The 23,525-nt window shown below is 35.8% G+C and overlaps 1 protein-coding gene and 1 long non-coding RNA gene across 8 annotated transcripts in view; one reads left to right on the top strand and one right to left on the bottom strand.

Annotated features, from left to right (window-relative positions):
- The window catches only part of MAPK8 (mitogen-activated protein kinase 8), a 129,158-nt gene that overhangs the window by 50,261 nt on the left and 55,372 nt on the right, over positions 1 to 23,525 (bottom strand). For 5 of the 7 annotated variants that reach the window (XM_074233103.1, XM_074233099.1, XM_074233098.1 and 2 more), the window contains one exon: positions 630 to 717. The gene's annotated coding sequence lies outside the window, so the exon portion shown is untranslated. Of the gene's footprint in view, positions 1 to 629; positions 718 to 6,625; positions 6,987 to 15,879; positions 16,922 to 23,525 lie in introns of those variants that run through there. The other 2 variants (XM_074233102.1, XM_074233101.1) reach the window with 2 other exon arrangements.
- LOC141521019 (uncharacterized) overlaps positions 15,089 to 23,525 on the top strand; it is a 43,691-nt gene continuing 35,254 nt past the window's right edge. Inside the window, exon 1 of the long non-coding RNA XR_012477826.1 lies at positions 15,089 to 15,263. This is a non-coding gene — a long non-coding RNA (uncharacterized LOC141521019). The remainder of the gene's footprint in view (positions 15,264 to 23,525) is intronic.

The following is a 23,525-nucleotide window of genomic DNA, read 5'->3' as shown; positions in this document are numbered from 1 at the left end:
CTGTTATCATGAATAGTTTTGATAATGCCATTCTGCTGCTTAAAAATCTTTGTGGCTCTTTAAGGTCAACAACATATAATTTAAGTTCTGGAACCTGCTATTAAAGAGCCCCCATAATCTAGCTCTACCTCATCCTTACACATCTTCCCTTCAATATACTCAATACTTTAGGTTAATGGTATTATTCTTCACCCCATTTTTAAAAATACTGTCCTCTAGAGCTGCTGAAACCTTCTCTCTGAACTTAGAAGACTCCTTTTTGGTCAGTTTTTGTCAGTTTAAGTCATTTAAGTCATTCCCTTCTTTTATGTCATATTCCTTCCTGCATGAGGTGTAACATATCAGGCTCTGACAAAATGGGCAAAGGAGATATATTTGATGATACAAATGATAACAATCACTAAAAATAACATTAAAAAGGTAGCCTTCTGATGAATTTACAAGAGAGTGACTTTTTCTTTTGATCTTATTTTTCAGAATTTCATTACAAAACATACTGCTTTTATGAAAACAACCTACATTTTGTCTTTGGTTATGAAAAGTTTGCAAAAGAACTTATTCAAACCTAGTTTTCTATTTAAATGTTCAATCCCCTCTTCCCTTTACTATGACCTAAATGCCCAAATTACCGTTTCACATGTAGTTTTCCTTTTTGAGCTTGGTATCTCCAACCGTCATTGATCCCTCACCTTCAAATCATTCAGATATTTCCAACTCCTGAAAATAAAAGGGAAATAAGATTGAGTGGTTATAAAACATTAGCATGTTTTTTAAAAAGGTTTTGTTTAAGCCAACTACTAAAAATTGCCAATAGTCTTTTAGCAAAATCATCTAGAAAAACTATCCCAAATCAATTATAAGTGACCAAAGAATTACAAAGGTTGCAATATTAAACACTGATGTTTCATTTCTCTGACTTACAAAGATATTTTTGAAACCATTTCTTCTGTAGTCATGTTTATAGTCACTTCAGATCTCAACTGAAAAACTAAATAAACTTAACAAAAGCTATTCTGCCTCAAATTTTATTGATTCCCTTTTTCTCTAACCACTGCAATTCAGCTATTTATGAGAGAATATCATATTAATTCAATATTAGAATAGTCTTAGTGTGTCACAATTTTAAATCTGAGAATCAAGATCATCAACTACAAGCATGGAAGGAGTAAGGCTATTAGGAACTATAATAGTATTAATGTAATAGCACTCTAACTTCTTGGATATTCATTTTATAATCACTGAACTCTTTAAAAACTCATTTTTAATCTAATAAATTCAAAAAAAAACTGGTCAAAACAAATAACTTAGAATTTATGAATATATTTTTAAAAAGTACCTTATCCCAACTAGAATCCAAGGAACACTAATTTGATTTATATAAAAGTAGAATGTGTCACCTTAGGAAGACAAAAGTTCCCTTTGATTCTCTAGTCAAAGAAAGATTGGATGACAACTTGTTAAGGTGATCTGTATGAGAAACCCTCCTCTAAAAGGGACTTGTACTTGCTTCTAAAAGGAGTTTTTCTGGCCTTCTCAGCTATTACTTCCATCGTTTCTACTCCAAAATGTGTATACATATGTGTATACCATATGTTCTGATTTCTTTATGCTGTTTCCCTCATTAGAATGTTAGCTCCTTCAGCACATGGATTGCTTTTAACTCTGTCTCTCCTGGTTTTATTCGCAAAATGAAAGTACTGAAAAGATGTTTTTAGTAATTTTTTCAGCATATTTCCAGAAAATCCCATAACAATGTTTTCTAAGTCTATCTTTCCACAGACCCTTGAATAAATATCAGTTTTTCTAAAGAGGAACCTGCTACCTATAAAAGTGATAGATAATGGGCACAACAATGATCATCAATTAACTTCATGCTACATATAAGATTTCAGTAAAATTCCATTAGTATTTATTTTATTAGCTGCCTCCTATGCTCAATGCTGATGATATCTTTCCTCTACAAACCTTCTCCTTTCCCTCATTTCACTATTATCAGTCTTTTGCTTGGCTTTTTAAGATGGGCTGTCTCTATGAGGCAGGCTGGAACTCTGAATGTGGGCCAATTGGCTTCTCCTCAGTCAGTCTTTATCACTTCCAGAATTAAATGGAAAATCTTGTTTGCCTTTTAAATCCCATCCTGAATTGTCCCTCCTCCCTGTTCAGGTTTCTCATCCAGGACAATTCACCTGTGGAACCTGTGAATTTTCACTGGCCATCTGCCAGGACTTACTTGCTCTCTGCCTTGGGCCTTCTCCATTTTCAGTCTTAGCTAAAGCCAAATCTTCCCAAGAAGCTTTTCTCAATTAACCTGATGCTGATGCCTTGCTCTAACATTAGCTCTAATTTTCCACAAGTTTTTTTTTTTGCAAGGCAAATGGGGTTAAGTGGCTTGCCCAAGGCCACAACAGCTAGGTAATTAAGTGTCTGACACTGGATTTGAACCCAGGTACTCCTGACTCCAAGGCCGGTGCTTTATCCACTACACCACCTAGCCGCCCCTTCCACAAGTTTTTAACTAGGAGCACTACACCCCAACTTTTTAGGTATCTCTGACACCACCCTCCTTTTTGTATATAGTCTTTCCCACTAGAAGGTAAGCTCCCAGAGGGCAGGGACTGTCTTTCTTTTTCTTATTTGCATACTCAGGACTTATAGCACATTGCCTGCCACCCAGCAGAGATTTAATACTAACTAACCATTGACTATTTCATATAGCTAGTTTATACTTATTTATTTTTATGCTTTCTTCCCTATTAGATACTGAGTTCTTTGAGAGGAGGGACTATTTTATTTATTGATGCATCTTATCTGCCCATCCATCCATCTAGCTATAATTCTCCATTGCTTAGCAGTGACTGGCACAATAAATGCTTATTGAATAAGTAGATTTGACTTGAAATAAAGTTAAAATCAATCAGAACAATCCCTGTTCCTCAAAAGACATTGGGAATGGCAGTGGCAGAAGAGAATTTCAGATAAAATTCTTAGGAATCATTGAAAGAGAACAACAATATTATCAACTGAATAGATTTTTGCTTAAAAATGATTTCAGTTATATCTCTTATTACTACAAATGACATATATACATATATACATACATACATATATATATATATATATATATATATATATATATATATATATATAGTCTGTTGTTGGGAACAGAGTACAACCTAACACATCATAGACATTTAAATCTATTAATAGGCCACAAAAACATAAATAAAATGAATGAAGGTTAAAAATCTTCACTTTAAATACTTCAGATGTAAACCCCATTCATGAATGGAAAATTCTTTAAAAGAGAGTCAATTATATACCTCATATACATTCTCCTTATATGTTTCTTGGTCATAAGTTTTTTGATTTTTTTTAGGGTTTTAGGGTTTTTGCAAGGCAATTGGGGTTAAGTGGCTTGCCTGAGGCCACACAGCTAGGTAATTATTAAGTGTCTGAGGCCACATTTGAACTCAGGTACTCCTGACTCCAGGGCCAGTGCTCTATCCACTGCGCCACCTAGCTGCCCCGGTCATAAGTTTTAAAATAGCTTTTTAATCTGAAAAGGCAAGTCAAGTTTACTGCAATTGTTCACAGCTATTCTATTTATTAATACAATAAAAATGTTGCAATGGAGATTTTAGTACTGCTTCAAGTGAATCTTCGCTTTATTATTTTTAAAATTTTAGTAATCTGTGTTCTGGTATAAGCATGACCTATATAGACTGTGAGACTGTGTATGAGTCTCTCAAAGTAGAACACCAACATCTTTACTTGAGCAAACTGCTGCTCCCAGGAAGTCAAATATGTCGAGTATTTAAATGTTTCACTTGAACAAAATAGTAACAACATAATTGGGGCAAATTTAAAATTTCAGAATCAAAGGCCTTTAGCTTGACTTTTTTTCCCATAGGCTTCTGACAAATATCAGCAACTCTAATTAGTGAGAATTTGTCATATTTAATTTCATATGTGATTCCATACATTTCATTGACTATAGTCACCTTCCTGTCAAGCCATCCCTCTCTTTTCCAATTCTTCCTTTAGAAGGAAAAAGTCAAATCAATATTATCTGTTTTGCAAATGACTTATTAATCAATGTCCTTTGACTTTCCGTTCACCATCCTTGTGACTTCACATTAGGCATATGAATAGGAAAAAAGAAACAGTCTCAGCCCTTATGATGCTTACAACTTAATGAGGGAAGATATAAGCAGACTGAAAGCATAGGGGGACATTGTGTCTTTTGAGTGAGACCATATAGCATTGCTTAAGGAAAGTGGAATGAATACAAAATCCATGTTCTGCTCATTATAGAGATACTCTTTATGGAGAGTTTAGTATCCCACAATCCAGTCCTTCAGTCAAAGGGGAGAGAAGCTGAGGAAGATGCAAAGTTATGAGAATGCCCAAGGCTGAGTTAAAAAGCATGATGAGGAGATTTCTGATAATCAGCATATCCTGACAGGAGTATCTTATTCCATGGAATTGAGACTAAGGAATCAATATGATCAATTTTAAAATTATGGAACATGACAAAGATGAAGAGGAAACAAAAAATTGCTTAGCAGATAAAACAGATGTCACAAAGTGGATTACTAAAATTAATAATTTACTCATTGAAAGGTTCAGGACCTCAGAGACTATTACTTTAGACTCATTTATCACAAGAATGCTTATTCAGTTTCTCAATCTGGAAAACATGAGAAGCAATAGATGAGAAAGCAAGTGTTAATGAATGCTGAAGCAAAAATTATTTTAAAAAAGGAGATTACAGCAACGTATCACAAAGATCATAAAATGTAACCAGATAGGATTTATACCAGTAATATAGGGCTGGTTCAATATTTGGAAAAGTATAAGCCAAATTGATTATATTAATAGAAAAACAACAAAAATCAATTGATTATTGCTTTCTGTAGATGATAAGATGGTTTACCTAGGAAAGTCAACTATTATTGTCATTTCTATATATTATTAAATCCAGCAAGAAGAAATAGAGAAATTTAGTCTAAAATAACTATGGATAGTATGAAATACTTGGGTGTCTACCTATGATAAGCATAAGAACTATATTAACACAATTACAAACATTCTTTACACAAATCAAGACAAATCAAAATAATTAGAGAAATATTAATTGGTCATGGCTAGGCTGAGTCAATATAATAAAAATGAAAATACTATTTAATCTATTCAGTGCCATATGAAACTACCAAAGGACTACATTATAGTTATTAAAAATTCATTTGGAGTAACAAAAGTGAAGAATATAGAGGAAAATATTGGAAAAAAATGAGAAAAAAAGTGTCTGACCTCAATATATTTTACAAAACTTGAAATTGTCAAAAAACAACTTGATACGGGATGAGAAAGAGAAGTTGATCAATGGAATAGAATAAGCTATACTATATAAAGTAATAAATGATTATGGTAGCCTAGTGTTTGATAAACCAAAAGATCTAAGCTACTGGGGTAAGAAGTCACTATTCAACAAAAACTGATGGGAAACTGGAAATCTAGGGAGAAACCTGGTGTGATCTAACATCTCAAACTATACAGGAAGATAAACTCAAAATGACTACATGATTTAGACATAAAATGACATTATAAGTAAATTAAAGGAACAGGGAATAAAATCCTGACAGATTTATGGACAAGGGAAGAAAAGAATTCATGAATGAACAAGAAAGAAGTTCAAAAGAGGTAATGTGGACAATTCTGATTAAATAAAGTTAATATAAATTTTGTACAACAAACACAAAACAATTAGAAATAATCAGGAAATGGGGGGGGAATCTTTGCAGCAAATCTTTGATAAAGATCTCATTTCCTACATTATATAAGGAAGTGAACTGTATTTATAGAAGAGCCATTGCCAGATTGATAAATGATCAAAGGATATAAATAGACAGTTTTGAGAGGAGGAAATTCAAAATATCAATAGCCAAATTTTAAAAATGTTCTACAATGTCAAAGGACTAATGATGAAATATGTTCCCCAATATGTTCTTTTCTTTTTTCTTTTTTAACGGGGAGAAAGGAACCAATCTAATGGGGGAATTTATATTTCTGGGCATTGTTTTGTTTACTCCTCAATGGATAGGGTAGATAAGGGAGAAAATTTGTAACTAAAAACATATTAAAATTGGGGAAAAAAGAAAATGCACCAGAATAAAATCCTGATGGGGAAATCTAAGAAAAGTCAGTGAGTTATCTTTACAGCCCAGGTTGGCAATGAGAAAATAAACAGACAACAGGATCAGGATGGATTTGGGTCCTGATTTGTATACCAAGAAAAGAGGAGGTCCTAGACCCATACAGGGGCACCATAGAAAGAAAAGACAGAAATCAGCAGCTTTGTTTTCTATTATTCTGTAACAGGTCATAGATGCAGAGCAAACTAGGAAAGATTTGGGTCTGGGGGTAGCTGTCCAGGGTGAGGAATAGTTTCAGGAATTGGGTGGTCTACCCAGAGAGAAACAAGGTCAGAAGAAAGTGGTGGCACTATGGGTTAGGTCCCAAAAAGCAGAGTGGAGACTCAGTTTTAGCTTCTAGTCCAATCTGGATCTTGTAGAAGAAAAACTAAGGCAACAATCAAGACCAAGGGAAGCTTACAATTCTGTACCTTTGAACTAGCAGAACATCCCAGATGGCCTATAGTGGCTGAGTCTGGCAGCATTTTATTGTTTCCCTGAAACCAAATCCAAGTCAGCAATTTGCAGCCTCACACCAAAGAAGTAGCAATCAGACTTCATCCTGGATCAGACACCTTGGAAATTCTGAAAGCCTTCAGGATTCCAGTTCAAGCTTCCCTGAAATTTTGTAAAAATAGAATACTCAAACATCCCACAAAAGCACTAACAGAATCAGTTGAGCCCCTTTCTCCAGAAGTGTGCAAAGCAAATAAAAAAGAATCTCACTATAAAGAGCTATTATTATGACAAAGATGGTCAAGAGAAGAATTCCAAAACATTTACGAGTGTCAAAGAAAAACACACTTTGAGCATAAATTCAACTAGAATTTCAGGAAGAGATGAAGCAAGAATTACAAAAAAATTTTTCAAAATATATTTATTAATGAAATGACAGGTTTTTTTTTGGGGGGGAATATAAAATCAGAGTTGTGAAAGAAAGAACAGGGAAGGAAGCACAAAACCTTGCTCAAGCATCAAACTTCCTGAAAATTAGAATGGAACAAATACAAGTCAATGATCCTGTGAGACAACAGAAATTATTAATAGGAAGTCAAAAAAAGGAAAATCTAAGGTATCTCAAGCAAAAAAACAAATGACTTTGAAAACAGCTTGAGAGATCATATAATAATCATAGAGCTACATGAGTGCCATGACCAAAGAAAGTCCAGACACCATAATTCTAAACATTTTAAAGAAAAACAATTTAAAAGAAAACTACCCAGAGATCTCTTAGAATTAGAGAATAAAATAGAAATAGAAAAAAAAAAAAACCATGGTCACCTCCAGAAAGAAATTCATAGCCCAAATTTATAGTTTCCAGATTAGGGAAAAAATTCTACAAGCCATCAGAAAGAAAGTACTCAGTACTCAAGTACTGAGAAGTCAGTCAGTTTCACACTTGATTAAGCAACTTCATGCTAAAGAAGTGGAAGTCTTGGAATATGATATTCCAGAAGGCAAAGGATATATACAGCTTACCTCTAAGAATAACTTACCTAGTAAATCTGAGCATAATCCTACAAAGGGGAAAAAATGTACTTCTTATGAAATAGTGGACTTATTTCTGATAAAAAACAAAACAAAGCAAGAGAGGTGATAGAAACTTTAAAGTTCTAACACAAGTGTTAGGAAAAATATAAAAGGTAAATACAAATGAATAATGATAAAAGGCTACAAAGCGAAACTATTTCCATTCTAACAGGAGACGATCTATCTATCTATCTATCTATCTATCTATCTATCTATCTATCTATCTATCTATCTAACATTCCCTCTAAACTCTATTTTCATTAGAGGTTACAGAAGAGTCTAATTAGACAAGGTCTGGGAGTAGTTCTGTTGTGTATTGATCATCTTAAGGAAAGAATGGAATGAGAGGTGAAGAAAAATACACTAAGGGTGAAAGAAAAGAATGTAATGGAAAATTATCTCACATAAACAAGGGGAAAAAGGTGGTAGTAGGGGAAAACAGCAGATACTTAAACTTTTCTCTCAGCTAAACTGGTCCAAAAGACAGAAAAATAAACATACATAGTTGGTTACAAAAATATATTTCACTCAACTAGAAAATAGGGAGGGGAGGGAGAACGGGAAATTTAAGAGAGGATACATTATTTCCAAGCAAAACAAACTCTAAAGATGGACAAAAAGACTTCCGGCCAAGATGGTGGAGAGAAGACAGGCACAGTTCCAAAGTCTCCTGATCTCTTCCCCATCTATCACATGAAACAAACCTCTTAAAAGAAATCAGATCCAGAAAACCCAGAAAGAAAAGCCAGAAGAACAGATACCTCAGGATTTGTCTCCCGCAGCAGCCTTGGACGAATCCGGGCAGGTGAGTCTGGGCTCCCAGGGAGGATCTGCCCCGGATCAGCCAGATTAACAGCTGAATTGGAACCAGGAGTCTGAGGGCCTGAGAGCGGACCTGCTGGATCAGCGGTGGGGCTGGACGAAAGGGGCTTGGGTCCACGGGGAAACAGAGGCACTGGTGTTGGTGCTGTCCCCCTGGAGCTCCAGGACCAGGCTGGGGGAAGTATTCTGGTGCAGGAGAACTGCAGACACCATCCCTAGGCTTCTCCCATCTGAGAAACTTTGAGGGCATGTCTCCATTGCACAGAGGCTTTTCCTCAAACAAAGGCAAATTACTTCTGCCTCAGGCCCAGGTGTGTGAGCAAAAGAACCAGCCCAGCTGAGGAATAACCTCAGGCCAGGGTAAAGCCCACCATTGATTGAAGGCAAAAGAATTCAATAGTTCCAACTCCTGCCTTCCGGCAAAGGGAGAAGGCCTCCCAACCAAGGTCACCAACACCCCAGAGAGGGCAACCAGCACCCCCTACTGGCCAACCAGAAAAACTGCACTCAGTAAAGCCTTCAGCTATCCCAAGCCCAGGTGAACCAGCCCCCCCCCCCACTCAAGGTCTTAGCATAATGAAGAAGGGTCAGCGGAAAGGTGGATCCATAGAAAAATTCCTGGAAGGGAAAGACCCCAACTCAGAGAGACCTGGAACCTCTGAGGAGAATACAATCTGGTCTCCAGCACAGAAAGACTTCCTTGAAGAAATAACGAAGGAGCTTAAAAATTTGGGGGAGACAATTAATACCTTAGAAAGTACAACTGGACAAACACAAAAGGAGAATAAATCTCTCAGATCCTCAAACAAGCAAATGCAAAAAGAAATTAATTCTCTCAAAACTTCAATTGGTCAAATGGAAAGCTCTTTCAAAAGTAGAATTGACCAATTGGAAAAGGAGTTGAAAAAGGTTAACGAAGAAAACTCCTCCCCCCAAAAAAGAATGGAGTCTACAGAAACTAAGGACTCCATGAGACAGCAAGAGTCAGTTAAACAAAATCAAAAAATAGAAAAAAAGAAGCAAATGTAAAATATCTCATAAACAAAACCACCAACCTCAAGAATAGATTGAGGAGGGGCAACCTGAAAATTATAGGACTTCCCGAAAGCATTGAAGAGAAAAAAAAAAAAGCCTGGATTTAATATTACAGGATTTAGTGATGGAAAACTGCCCTGATATCATGGAATCGGAGGGCAAAGTAGTTATTGAAAGAGTACATCGATCCCCACAAGAAAAAGATCCTAAAATGAAAACACCAAGGAATGTTGTGGCCAAACTGCAGAACTATCAGATAAAAGAGAAAATCCTGCAAGCAGCCAGAAAGAAACAATTTAAATATCAAGGAGCCACAGTAAGGATCATGCAGGACCTGGATGCATCAGCTTTAAGGGATCGAAGGGCCTGGAATGAGATATTTCGAAGAGCACGGGAACTTGGAATGCAGCCAAGAATCTACTTTCCTGCAAAGCTGAGCCTTCTCTTCCAGGGAAAAAGATGGACATTTAACGAAATGGAAGAATTCCAAAAATTTCTGATGAAAAGACCAGAGCTAAACAGAAAATTTGGACATCAAACAGGAGGTTCAAGAGACACATGAAAAGGTTTAAAAAAAAAAAAGGGGGAGTGGTGGTGGTAAAAAAAAAATACACCTAGCCAGAAATGATGGACATTCATGACCTATCCATGAGACTACTATCCAATGGGATGTAACTGGCTTTAATCCCACTTGGGAGAAAGACTCTAATAACTCTCAGAATTTTGACTTTATTTGAAAGAATGTACAGAACTAGAAGGGACAGACACTCAGAATTTTCTATGACTTAGAAGATCTACAAAAAAAAAAAACCCCACTACCGCCCTAAAAAAAGGGGGACAGGAAAGAGACGGGAGGAAGGAGGGGATTGAATGGGGTAAATCTCATTACACTAAGAGGTACCAAAAAACCTATGGTAATAGTGGGGAAGAAGGGAGCAGAGGAGAAACACCTGAATCTTCTTCTCATCAGATTTGGCTTAAAGTCAACCTACACATACTCAGTTAACTTATAAAACATGTAACAATTCAAGTATTAAAAGGGGAAAAGGGGAGGGGGGACAGAGAAGGGGAAGGGGAGTGGGGGAAATAAGGGGAAATACCAAAAGGAAGGGAAGGGGAAAGGAAAGGGGAAAGAGAGGGGAGGGTGTGATATAGGAGGGCAAAAACACTGAAGGGGGTGGTTTTCAGAAACAAAAGACTGGGGAATATGGAGAAAAGGGGGGGAAAGGGGGAAAATACAAACAGAGGGAAGATAGCACAGAGGGCAATAAAGAATTAGTAATCATAACCTTGAATATGAATGGGATGAACTCCCCCTTAAAATGTAAGCAAATAGAAGAGTGGATTAAAAACCAGAATCCTACAATATTGCTGCTTACAAGAAACTCATTTGAAGCAGAGAGATACATATAGACTAAAGGTAAAAGGTTGGAGCAAAATATATTTTGCTTCAGCTGAAGTAAAAAAAGCAGGAGTAGCAATACTTATCTCAGACAAAGCAGCAGCAAAAATAGATAGCTTTAAAAGAGATAAGGAAGGAAACTTTATCCTCCTAAAAGGTACCATAGACAATAAAGTCATTTCAATATTGAATATATATGCACCCAGTGGGACAGCACCCCAATTCTTAGAGGAGAAGCTGAAAGAATTACAGGAAGACATAGACAGCAAAACTCTACTAGTGGAAGACCTCAACCTCCCGCTATCAGATCTAGATAAATCGAATCATAAAACAAACAAGAAAGAAATTAGGGAGGTAAATAAATTGTTAGCAAAATTAGATATGGTAGACTTATGGAGGAAACTGAATGGGGATAGGAAGGAATATACCTTTTTCTCTGCAGTACATGGAACTCATACAAAAATTGACAATGTACTAGGACATAAAAACCTAATGATAAACTGCAGAAATGCAGAAATAGTGAATACATCTTTCTCAGATCACAATGCAATAAAAGTTATATGCAATACAGGGCCAAGGAGATATAGACCCAGAACAAATTGGAAACTGAATAACCTCATTTTAAAAAATGAGTGGACCAAAAAACAAATGATAGAAAGAATTAACCATTTTATCCTAGATAATGATAATAATGAAACAACATACCAAAACTTATGGGATTCATTCAAAGCAACTCTCAGGGGATATAGTATAGCTCTAAATGCTTATATGAATAAATTGGAGAAAGAGGAAATCAATGAACTAAACATGGAACTAAAAAAATTAGAGAAAGAACAAATCAAAAATCCCCAATTAAGTACCAAATTAGAAATTCTAAAAATTAAAGGAGAAATTAATAAAATTGAAAGCAAAAAACTATTGAACTAATAAATAAAACCAAAAGTTGGTATTATGAAAAAACCAATAAAATTGATAAACCTCTGGTCAATTTGATTAAAAAAAAGAAAGAAGAAAACCAAATTGCTAGTATCATGAATGAAAAAGGTGAACTCACTACCAATGAGGAGGAAATTAAAGTAATAATTTGAAACTATTTTGCCCAACTCTATGCCAATAAATTTGATAATCTAAGTGAAATGGATGAATATTTACAAAAATATGAGTTGCCCAGGTTAAATGAAAAAGAGATTAAACAATCCTATCTGAGAAAAAGAAATTCATCAAGCCATTACTGAACTCCCTAAAAAAAAATCTCCAGGGCCTGATGGATTCACAAGTGAATTCTACCAAACATTTAAGGAACAATTGGTTCCAATCCTATATAAACTCTTTGGAAAAATAGGGAAAGATGGAACTCTGCCTAACTCTTTCTATGAAGCCAATATGGTACTGTTACCTAAACCAGGAAGAGTTAAAACAGAGAAAGAAAATTATAGACCTATCTCCCTGATGAATATAGATGCAAAAATCCTAAATAAAATCTTAGCAAAACGATTACAACAAGTCATCACTAGGATAATACATTATAATCAAGTAGGATTTATTCCAGGAATGCAGGGTTGGTTCAATATTAGGAAAACTGTTAGTATACTCAATTATATCAACAACAAACCTATCAGGAATCATATGATCATATCAACAGATGCTGAAAAAGCTTTTTGACAAAATACAGCATCCATTCCTATTAAAAACACTAGAAAGTGTAGGAATAAATGGATGGTTCCTTAAAATAATTAGCAATATCTATCTGAAACCATCAACAAGCATTATATTCAATGGGGAGAGGCTAGAGCCATTGCCAATAAGATCAGGGTTGAAACAAGGATGCCCATTATCACCATTACCATTTAATATATTAGAAATGTTAGCAGCAGCAATTAGAGAAGAAAAAGAAATTAAAGGAATTAGAATTGGTAAGGGAGAGACAAAACTCTCACTCTTTGCAGATGACATGATGGTCTACCTAGAGAATCCCAAAAAATCATCTAAAAAACTACTGGAAACAATTAGAAATTTTAGCAAAGTTGCAGGTTATAAAATAAACCCTCATAAATCCTCAACTTTTCTATATATGTCTAGCAAGAAACAGCAGAAAGAGCTAGAAAGAGAAATCCCATTCAAAGTAACCTCAGACAATATAAAATATTTGGGAGTCTATTTGCCAAGACAGACTCACAATCTTTTTGAAACAATTATAAAACACTTCTCACGCAAATTAAATTAGATTTAAATAACTGGGCAAATATCAACTGCTCATGGATTGGTAGAGCTAATATAATAAAAATGACAATTCTACCAAAACTAAACTATCTGTTTAGTGCCCTACCAATCAAAATTCCAAAAAAAATTACTTTAACAAGTTAGAAAAAATTGTAAGTAAATTCATATGGAGAAATAAAAAGTCAAGAATTGCCAGGAGCTTAATGAAAAAAAGTGCAAAAGAAGGTGGCTTAGCCCGATCTAAAATTATATTATAAAGCATCAGTCATCAAAACTGTTTGGTACTGGCTAAGAAATAGAGTGGTGGACCAGTGGAATAGACTAGGTGTAAAAGCAGGAGATGATTATAGTAAGCTGCTGTTTGATAAATCCAGAGTCTGGCCATTGGGATAAAAACTCCCTCTTTGATAAAAATTGCTGGGAAAATTGGAAGTTATTATGGAAGAAACTTAGATTAGACCAACACCTCACACCCTTTACCAAGATAAGATCCAAATGATTACAGGACATAGACATAAAAAACAATACTATAAGCAAATTAGAAGATCAAGAACTAGTGTACCTGTCAGATCTATGGAAAGGGAAACAGTTTATGACTAAGGAAGAGTTGGAGAACATCACCAAAATCCAATTAGGTGATTTTGATTACATTAAATTAAAAAGTTTTTGCACAGATAAAACCAATGTAACCAAGATCAAAAGAAATGTAGTAAATTGGGAAACAATCTTTACAACTAATGATTCTGACAAAGGACTCATTTCTAAAACATGCAGAGAACTGAGTCATATTTTTAAAACAAAAAACCACTCCCCAATTGACAAATGGTCAAAGGATATGCAAAGGCAATTTACAGATGAGATCAAAGTAATCTACAGCCATATGAAAAAATGCTCTAAATCATTACTTATTAGAAAAATGCAAATTAAAGCTTCTCTGAGGTACCACCTCATAACTCTCAGATTGGCCAGTATGACCAGGAAGGATAATGATCATTGTTGGAAGGGATGTGGGAAATCTGGGACACTATTACACTGTTGGTGGAGCTGTGAACTCATCCAACCCTTCTGGAGAGCTATTTGGAACTATGCCCAAAGGGCAACAAAAATGTGCATACTCTTTGACCCAGCAATACCACTACTGGGTCTTTACCCCTAAGAGATGAGGAAAAAGGGTAAAAACATTACTTGTACAAAAATATTTATAGCAGCCCTGTTTGTGGTGGCAAAGAATTGGAAATACAGTAAATGTCCTTCAATTGGGGAATGGCTTAGCAAACTGTGGTATATGTATGTCATGGAACACTATTGTTCTATTAGAAACCAGGAGGGACGGGATTTCAGGAAAACCTGGAGGGATTTGCATGAACTGATGCTGAGTGGGATGAGCAGAACCAGAAAAACACTGTACACCATAACAGCAACATGGGAGTGATGTTCAAACTTGAAGGACTTGCTCATTCCATCAGGGCAACAATCGGGAACAATTTTGGGCTGTCTGCAAAGGAGAGTACCATCTGTATCCAGATAAGGAGCTGTGGAGTTTGAACAAAGTGCAAGGACTATTCCCTTTATTTTAGAAAAAAAAAAACAGATAGCTTATTGTCTGATTTTGTTACCTCTTAGACTTCTCTTCTCTTGAAGGATATGATTTCTCTCTCATCACACCCAATTTGGATCAAGGTACAACATGAAAACAAAGTAAAGACTGTCAGAGTGCTCTCGGTGGGGGGGGAGGGGGGAGGGAAGCAAGATTAGGGGAAAATGTAAAACTCTTTAATAAAAAGAAATTTAAATTAAAAAATAAAGATGGACAAAAACATTCATAGCTTTTTTTTTCAGATGGAAAAGAATGAGAATTGGTGGCGGTGCTCATCAATAGAGGAATTACTAAACAAGGAAATGGCTGAATAAGTTCTGGAATATAAATCTGATGGAATATTATTGAGTTATAAGAAATGATGAAGGGGCTGATTTCAGGGAAACCCAGGAAGATTTATATGTACTGGTGAAGACTGAAGTGAATGGAACAGGAGAACAATTTATACAAGGACAATAATATGGTAAAGATGAACAACTTTGAAAAATTAGGAATTCTGATCACTGTAATGACTGATTCCTAGAGAGCTAATGATGATAATCCCACCTACCTCCTGATAAGTGAAGGACTCAGTTCCGATTGAGTAATATTTATTTATTTTGAACATAGCCAATGAGGAAATTATGCATAGTTATAAGAGGGGTTTTGTTTTCCTTTCATTGTCACTTGGGAGGGGGGAGAGAAGAGTGTGCTTGGGAGGGAAAGAAAGAAGGCATATTTTTGTTGACTGAAAAATAAAATAAACTTCTGTTAAGTGAAGTCAAACTAAAACCAACTTTCATTATCCATCAATTATTCATCTACAATTCTCCTACTTCTTATTGCTTTCTGGCCATCTCCCTCACAATGGAACCCTGGACACCTTTTCTTGCTAGGTTCAATGCTTTCTCACCACATATCTCTCTAAGTTGTCCTGTGTAACATTGCCATATCCCTCCCACCTTTTGTACTGAATTATTCTCATTAGAATATAAGGTCCCAGAGAGTAGGCACTGTTGTGTTTGCTTACATTTGTGTCCCCTACATTTACCACAATGCTTCACTATTTTTAGTAAATGTTTAATACATGCTTTACTTACCTATCTGTCTATTATATGAGTTTACTGCTCCTTGCCTTTGGACTTTGGAACACTGTAGTACCAGCTGAGATTGCCAAATAACCTGATTAGTAGTGTAGACAAACAATGATACCATGTGAATAAAATTGCTATAGATAGCTGAAGTATGGAAGTACATCTGGCATCTCTAAAATATGGACCATCTGCCATTAAGAAAGCAAACATTAAAAGGACAAGTCAGTAAAATGTATTTTAAGTTTTATATAAGTGATACAGTTGGGCCACCTAGTGGGGATTGATGAAACTATCTTTAGAATCAGGCAGATAATTGAAAAAAATTTTTTTTTCCATGTTCTACTTGTTTCTTCCTCTTTAAACCTTCAGCCAGATTACAGGTTTGCAAAGTGAAAGACTTTTTCTCACAGTATGGTTAGAGGAAGGAATTAAAGTTATATACATCTGATAGCCAGCAGGCAGGGATAACAATGGGGAAAGTGTTAAAAGAGTCATCTTATTACCCTAAGTCGCCCAAACTCACATCTTAAAAGTCCTTTCCAATTGGAAGATTCTGAATCTTTTAGATGTTCTACATTTAGCACTTCCATTTTCTTGCCATAAAATCTTTGCTTTAAAAAAAAAAAATCTTTGGAATCTATTTCCACTAGTGGGACTACTGTGTCAAAGAGTTATGACTAGTTATGTGGCTCTTGCATACAACCAGATTGATTTCTAGAAAGACTGTAGTAATTAATTAGTATTGTCATCACCACTACAGAATCTTCAATAATTCTGAGTCCCACTTTCACATAAGACTAAATGGTTGGAAAATATGCTTTTTTGTTGAAAGATGAATGGAACTAAGATTGTTTTGCCTAAAAAACATCAAGTTAGAGGGACAGCTTACTAATACTCTTCAAGAATATGAAAGATTATTATGCAAAGGACTATAAGTAATTGTCATCCATTTCAAATGGTTAAGAAGTGTATATTTAGAGGTTTTTAAAAAAAATTTTGCAAGGCAAATGGGGTTAAGTGGCTTGCCTAAGGTCATACAGCTAAATAATTATTAAGTGTCTGAGGCCGGATTTGAACTCAGGTACCTGACTCCAGGACCGGTACTCTATCCACTGCGCCACTTAGCTGTCCCTTATTTTGAGTTTTAAGAAAGAAAGGTGGCTCAGGGTGGACAGTCTCAACTTGCTTTTTACCCTGAATTATACTTCTTAAAGACGAGTTGCATGGCAAAAATGTGGAAATTATTTTTACTGATTATAAATTCATAATTTTACATGGAAAATTCCAATCATGGAAACATCAAAGTTTTATATAAGTCTACAAACAGTAAAAAGCTTGATTAATCAGACAGCCAAGGTTCTCAATAACAGTGAGAGTATTAAACTGAAAAAAAAATCTAAGGATGAACAGTGATGAAAAGTTGAGCATTATAAATGTGAAAATTACAGAAGACTTGAATTACCGGTCAGCTTACTGACTAAAAAGAACAAGAATATTTGCTGGCAAAAGCTGTCAATAAAATACCCTTATAAATAAGAGAAAATGAGTATTTTCTTTGCCTAATGACTCCTGGCTGTTCAATATTTGTTCTGCTTTGTCCATATTCCTAGTTTGCCCTCTGAAATTCTCTAAGCCATTGTTTAAAAAAAGCTTTCCCTAGGGGCTGCTAGGTGGCGCAGTGGATAGAGCACCGGTCCTGGAGTCAGGAGTACCTGAGTTCAAATCCGGCCTCAGAGGCTTAATAATTACCTAGCTATGTGGCCTCAGGCAAGCCACTTAACTCCATTTGGCTTACAAAAAACACTAAAAAAAATACACCAAACAAACAAAAAAGGTTTCCCTTTTCTCTCTTTCTCTAACCAATGTCTACTGCTTTCCCTTCCCTAGCAACCTCATTCTCTATTCTCACTACAACAACCATGTCCAGGAAGATGAGAGTCAGGAAACATAAAGACTCACGTGAACTAGATTTACTTGCTCCCAAAATGCAAAATGAGAAGCAATGTATCAGTTGCAAAGAGGCAGATTTAGGTTCAATGTACAGAAGAAATTCCTATTGGAAAATGAAATGAAGAGTTTCCAAATCCAGGGGTTCTCTCTAAACTAAAAACTTTCTTAAAAAGACTGGATAATTACTCAATGATATGGAAGAAATTTTTAAGTATTAATGATCTCTAGAGTCTCCTTCAACTCCGATTTTGTGGTTCTCCTGCAGCTGAACATTTATTAAACACATAACTATATTCAAGACATTATGCTATATACCTGGGTCAAGACAAAAACAAAAAATAATCACTTCAAGAAGTTTATGTGCAATTAGAAGAAATTACTCCTCACTCTTTACTATTACATCTTGACCTTCCTTCTGCATGACCACTCTAGCAACATCTCTTTTGAAGCACAAACTCCTTACACTACCCCCTTATTATCTACTAACTTCCAGATCACTCTCTTTCCTTGTGGAATAAATTTAACACCTGAGTACAATCTTCCTCTAGTCCAACATCTTACTTTAACTTCTCTCGTCTCTTTCCCATAGGAAAAACCGACTAACTTTAATTGTCTTTCCACTTCCTCCATTCTAAATCACTTCTCAATCCCAGTAATTGATCTCACCTTACCATTCCCCTGAAATTAATACCATTAAATTAAATACTATTAATTACTATTAAATCCAAAGGCTTTTTCTCAGTCTTTATCTTTTTTTCAATCTCTTTCTACTAGTTGTCTACAAACACGCTCATGTATCATCCATATTCAACACCTCTCTGAACCATCCAACCTATCTCTCCCAGAGCTCTCCTCCCTTTTGTGGCTAATCTTGAGAGACTGTCTACAGTTGGTGCCTCTACTTCCCTTTATTCTCACTCTCTTTTTAACTCTCAATATTCTGGCTTCCATACTCATCATTCAACTGAACCTGATCTCTCCATGGTTACCAAGTATCTTCTACTTGCCAATTAAAGCCCTTTTCTCAATCCTCAGTTTCCCTGACCTCTCTCCTGTCTCTTAACACTGTAAATTACCCTCTTTTTCCTATTTTCTTTAGGTTTTTGTGATACTTTTTTCTACTGTTCTTTCCTACCTATCTGATCTTTTTTTAGTTGCCTTTGCTGGATCTTCATCCAGAGAACAGAAGCTGAAGTTATTCCCCCAAAGTTCTGAGTTGGGCTTTCTTCTATAAACCATTTTGTGAGATGATCTCAACATCAATGCATTCAATTTATTTCTATGCCAATGATTTTCAGATCTACTTATCTACCTAAACCTAACATAAGTAGATTTTCCTAACCTAACTATTTTTCTACCCTAGTTGGAGATAGCTAAATGGCACAGTGGACAGAGTTGATGGCTCTGGAGACAAGAAGATTGGTAGTTGTTTGATTTTACATAAGTCACTTAATCTCTACTTTGATAGCACCTCTCAAAATGTGATGTTGCAAAAATCAAATGAGGTAACATTTATAAGATATTTAGTAAATTGCCTGGCATCCTGTAGCATTTTAATAAGTGCCAATTATCTATTTCTGCCTGTTCCTAACTTCTAAGGTGCACATTTCTATCTGTTTGCTTAGACATCTTGAACTGAATATTCCATAACACCCTCCAACTCAATCACCTAACCTAAATGGAACCCATCGACCAAAACTGAACTCATTATTTTTCCCTCCAAATTCTCTCCTTTTCCTAACATTACTATTACTGATCATGAAGGATACTACTATCCTCTCAATCACCCAGGCAGACTACACATACCATCTTCAACCCTCATTCTTACCTTCACTATCTATCTAATCTATTGTGGAAATCCTATAAATTCTACTTGAAAAAAACAAAATCAGCCCCCTTTTGATAGTGTCACCACTATGGTAAAGACTCTAAGTAACTCAATCCTAAACAGCTTGTTGGCTGGTCTCTCTAACTCAAGTTTCTCCCCACTCCAGTCCAATTAGATGTCAAACATCTTCCTGAAGTACAGATTTGGTCATATCATATACCCCTCTCTCCTCGTGCCCCATTAATAAATTTGAAGGATTCCATATCACACCCAAGATCAAAACCAAAATTCTCTGTTGACAGTCTCCAAAATGTATAAACCTCTTACCTTTCTAGTCTTCTTACACCTCACTCTTCTCTCCTCAGCTATCATGTACTGATCCAGCAATACTAGTCACCTTGCTGTTACTCCTCAGACATTCTATTTCTGAATGTTGCATTTTTGCTGGCTGTTTCCAATGCCTGGAACTCTTTCTGTCCTGATCTATCCCTTCCGGATCCCCTGGCTTCCTTCAAGTGTTAGCAAAAACTTACATCCTGAATTAAAATCTGACCTCAGACACTTAGTAGTTATGTGATTCTGGGTAAGTCACTTAACTCTGTTTGCTTCAGTTTCCTCATTTATAAAAATAAGTTGGCATAGAAATGGCAACCACTCCATTATCTCTGCCAAGAAACTACAAATGAGGTCATGAAGGGTTGGACATGACTGAACAACTGTTTTTGTCCTTCATTTTGGTATTGCTTTTTGAAATGTGCAATCCCCCCATCTCACTACCCTCCCCCCACCAACCACAGAAGGCAGTCTGTTAGTCTTAACATTGTTTCCATGTTATATACCCTGTTCAAATTTGAATGTGTTGAGAGAAAAATCATATCCTTAAGAAAAAAAAATAAAATATAAGCAATAGCAAAATTACATAAGATAACTTTACAAAAATTTAAATTAAAGGTAATAGTCTTTGGTCTTTGTTTAAAATCCACAATTCTTTCTTTGGATATAGATGGAATTCTCCATCTCAGGTACCCTAAAATTGTCCCTGATTATTGCACTGATGAATTGAGCAAGTCCATTAACATTGATCCTCACAACCATGCAGGTTTTAGTTTGTACAATGTTCTTCTGATTCTGCTCATCTTGCTCAACATCAGTTCTTGTAAATCCATCCTGGCTTCCCTGAATTTTCATCCCTCCTGGTTTCTAATAGAACAACAGTGTTCCATAACCTAGATATACCACAATTTCTTCAGCCATTCCCCAATTGATAGAGATTCACTCAATTTTCCATTTTTTGCCACCATAAATAGGGCTGCTATGAATATTTTTGTATAGGTGATGCTTTTGCCCTTTTTCAGGGTATAGAAACAGTAGTGGTATTGCTGGATCAAAGGGTATGAACTTTTTATTGCCCTATGGATGTAATTCCTAATTGCTCTCCAGAAAGGCTGGATGAGTTCACAGCTCCAACAACAGTGCATTAGTGTCCCAGATTTCCCACATCCCTTCCAACATTGGTCATTGTCCTTTCTGGTCATATTGGCCAGTCTGATAGGTGTGAGGTAGTACTTTAGAGATGCTTTAATTTGCATTTCTCTAATCAGTAATGATTTAGAGCAATTTTCATATGACTATGGAACTCTTTGATTTCTTTATCTGTAAATTGCCTCTGCATATCCTTTGACCATTTGTCAATTGGAGAATGGCTTGTTTTTTTTTTATGAATTTAACTCAGTTCTCTATATATTTTAGAAATGAGTCCTTTGTCAGAAATATTAGTTGTAAAAATTGTTTCCCAATTTACTACTGATCTTGGTTACAGTGATTTTGTTTATGCAAAAGATTTTTAATTTAATGTAATCAAAATTATCTAGTTTGTTTTTAATGATGTTCTCCATCTCTTCCTTGGTCATAAACTACCCTTTCCATAGATCTAATAGGTAAACTATTCCTTGAACTCCTAGTTTGCTTATAATATTGTCTTTTATGTCTAAAACTTGTACCTATTTTGATCTTATCTTGGTATAGGGTGTGAGATGTTGCTCTCATCCAAGTTTCTGCCATACTAACTTCCAAATTTTCCCAACAGTTTTTATTAAGAGAGAGGCTTTATCCCAGAAGCTGTAGTCTTTGGGTTTATCAAATATCAGTTTACTATAATCATTTCCTGCTATCTCTTTTGTATCTAGGCTACTCCACTGACCTACCACTCTATTTCTTAGCCAATACCAGGCAGTTTTGATGACTGATGTTTAACAATATAATTTTTAGATCTGGTAAGGGTTAAGTCACCTTCTTTTGCACTTTTTTGATTAATTCTCTGGAAATTCTTGACTCTTTAATTCTCCATATGAATTTATTTACAATTTTTTTCTAACTCATTAAAGTAATTTTTTGGAATTTTGATTGGTAGGGCACAGAATAATTTTAGTAAAAATTGTCATTTTTATTATATTAGTGTGGCCTATCCATAGGCAGTTGACATATGCCCAGTTTTTAAAATCTGATTTGATTTGGGAGAGAAGTGTTTTGTAGTTGTTTTCATAGTTTCTAAGTCTGCCTGGGCAGGTAGACTCCCAAGTATTTTATATTATCTGAAGTTATCTTGAATGAGATTTCTCTTTCTAGATCTTGCTGCTGTTATCTTGCTAATAATACATAGAAATGCTAGAAGATGATGGTGTGAAGGCAGGAATCCCTGGAAACTTGGTCCCCTCAAATTCCAAAAGCCATCAAATTATGACTCTAGCAAAAAACTAGAGGGGCATAACCCACAGAAAGACTGAGTGATACAATTTCCCAGTCCAAGACAGCTTAGAAGATCTCTGGGACAGGTCTGTTCCACTAGGAATATGGGTTGGAAAAAGGGCTGGGAGCCTGGATCCTTGGTGGGGGGAGGGGCGGTTTAATCATCAGGAACAGCTGGAAGGGGGTGATGAGAGAACTCTGCTACACCACAGTGTGGAATGGAGCACCTGCCTCAGAGCAGCCCTACAGTGAGAACCTGCAGTGGGAGTCGGCAGAATCATCTAGCACATCTAGAGCTCTCAGCCTATGGATGGTAAGGGGGTCAGGGGAGGCGGTAGAGGTCTCTCTGCTCTCCCTGGGGCAGGACTCAGCAGTTGGCCTATGCTCAGATCCAGGTTGCAGTTTGGGCTTCATATAGCTTCCACCACAACTAAGCAGGGACCATCCCCACAACTCCAAGGGCAGAGGGGGAGGACCCGAAAAATCTAACCACAGAAAATTATTTTGGTCCATGGAAGACCAAAACACATACTCAGCATACTCAGATGATGACAAAATTGAAGCTTCTGTATCCAAAACCTCTGAGAGAAATACAAAATGGGCTTAGGCTGCAGATGAACTCAAACAAAAAAGACTGAAAAACAATTAAGGAAGATAGAGGAAAAATTTGGAGGACAAATGACAGCAATGCAGATAAATCATGAAAACTAAATCAGCAGCTTGATAAAAGAAATACAAAAAAAATGCTGAAGAAAATAATATGTTAAAAAGCAGTTTGGGTCAAATGGAAAAAGCAACACAAAAGGCAAATGAGGAGAATGCCTTAAAAAAGCAGAACTGGCCAGCTGGAAAATAAGATAAAAAAACTCTCTGAAGAAAATAACTCCTTCAAATGCAGAATGGAAATAAAGGAAGTGGATGACTTTGTAAGAACTCAGGAAGAAATAAAACTACCAAAAAGAAAACACCCAGATTAAAAGAAAATGTGAATTATTTCATTGGAAAAGCAACTGACCTCAAAAACATTATTGGGCTACCTGAAAATCATGACCAGGAAAAGAGCCTAGACTTTATTTTTTCAAGAAATAATAGAACAAAATTGCCCTGAGATCCTAGAAGCAGAGGGTAA

The sequence above is a fragment of the Macrotis lagotis genome, chromosome 4 (genome assembly GCF_037893015.1).
Source record: "Macrotis lagotis isolate mMagLag1 chromosome 4, bilby.v1.9.chrom.fasta, whole genome shotgun sequence".
NCBI classification, from domain to species: domain Eukaryota; kingdom Metazoa; phylum Chordata; class Mammalia; order Peramelemorphia; family Peramelidae; genus Macrotis; species Macrotis lagotis.
Note: the sequence above shows the minus strand (reverse complement) of the source record. Positions and strands in the feature narration are given on the sequence as shown.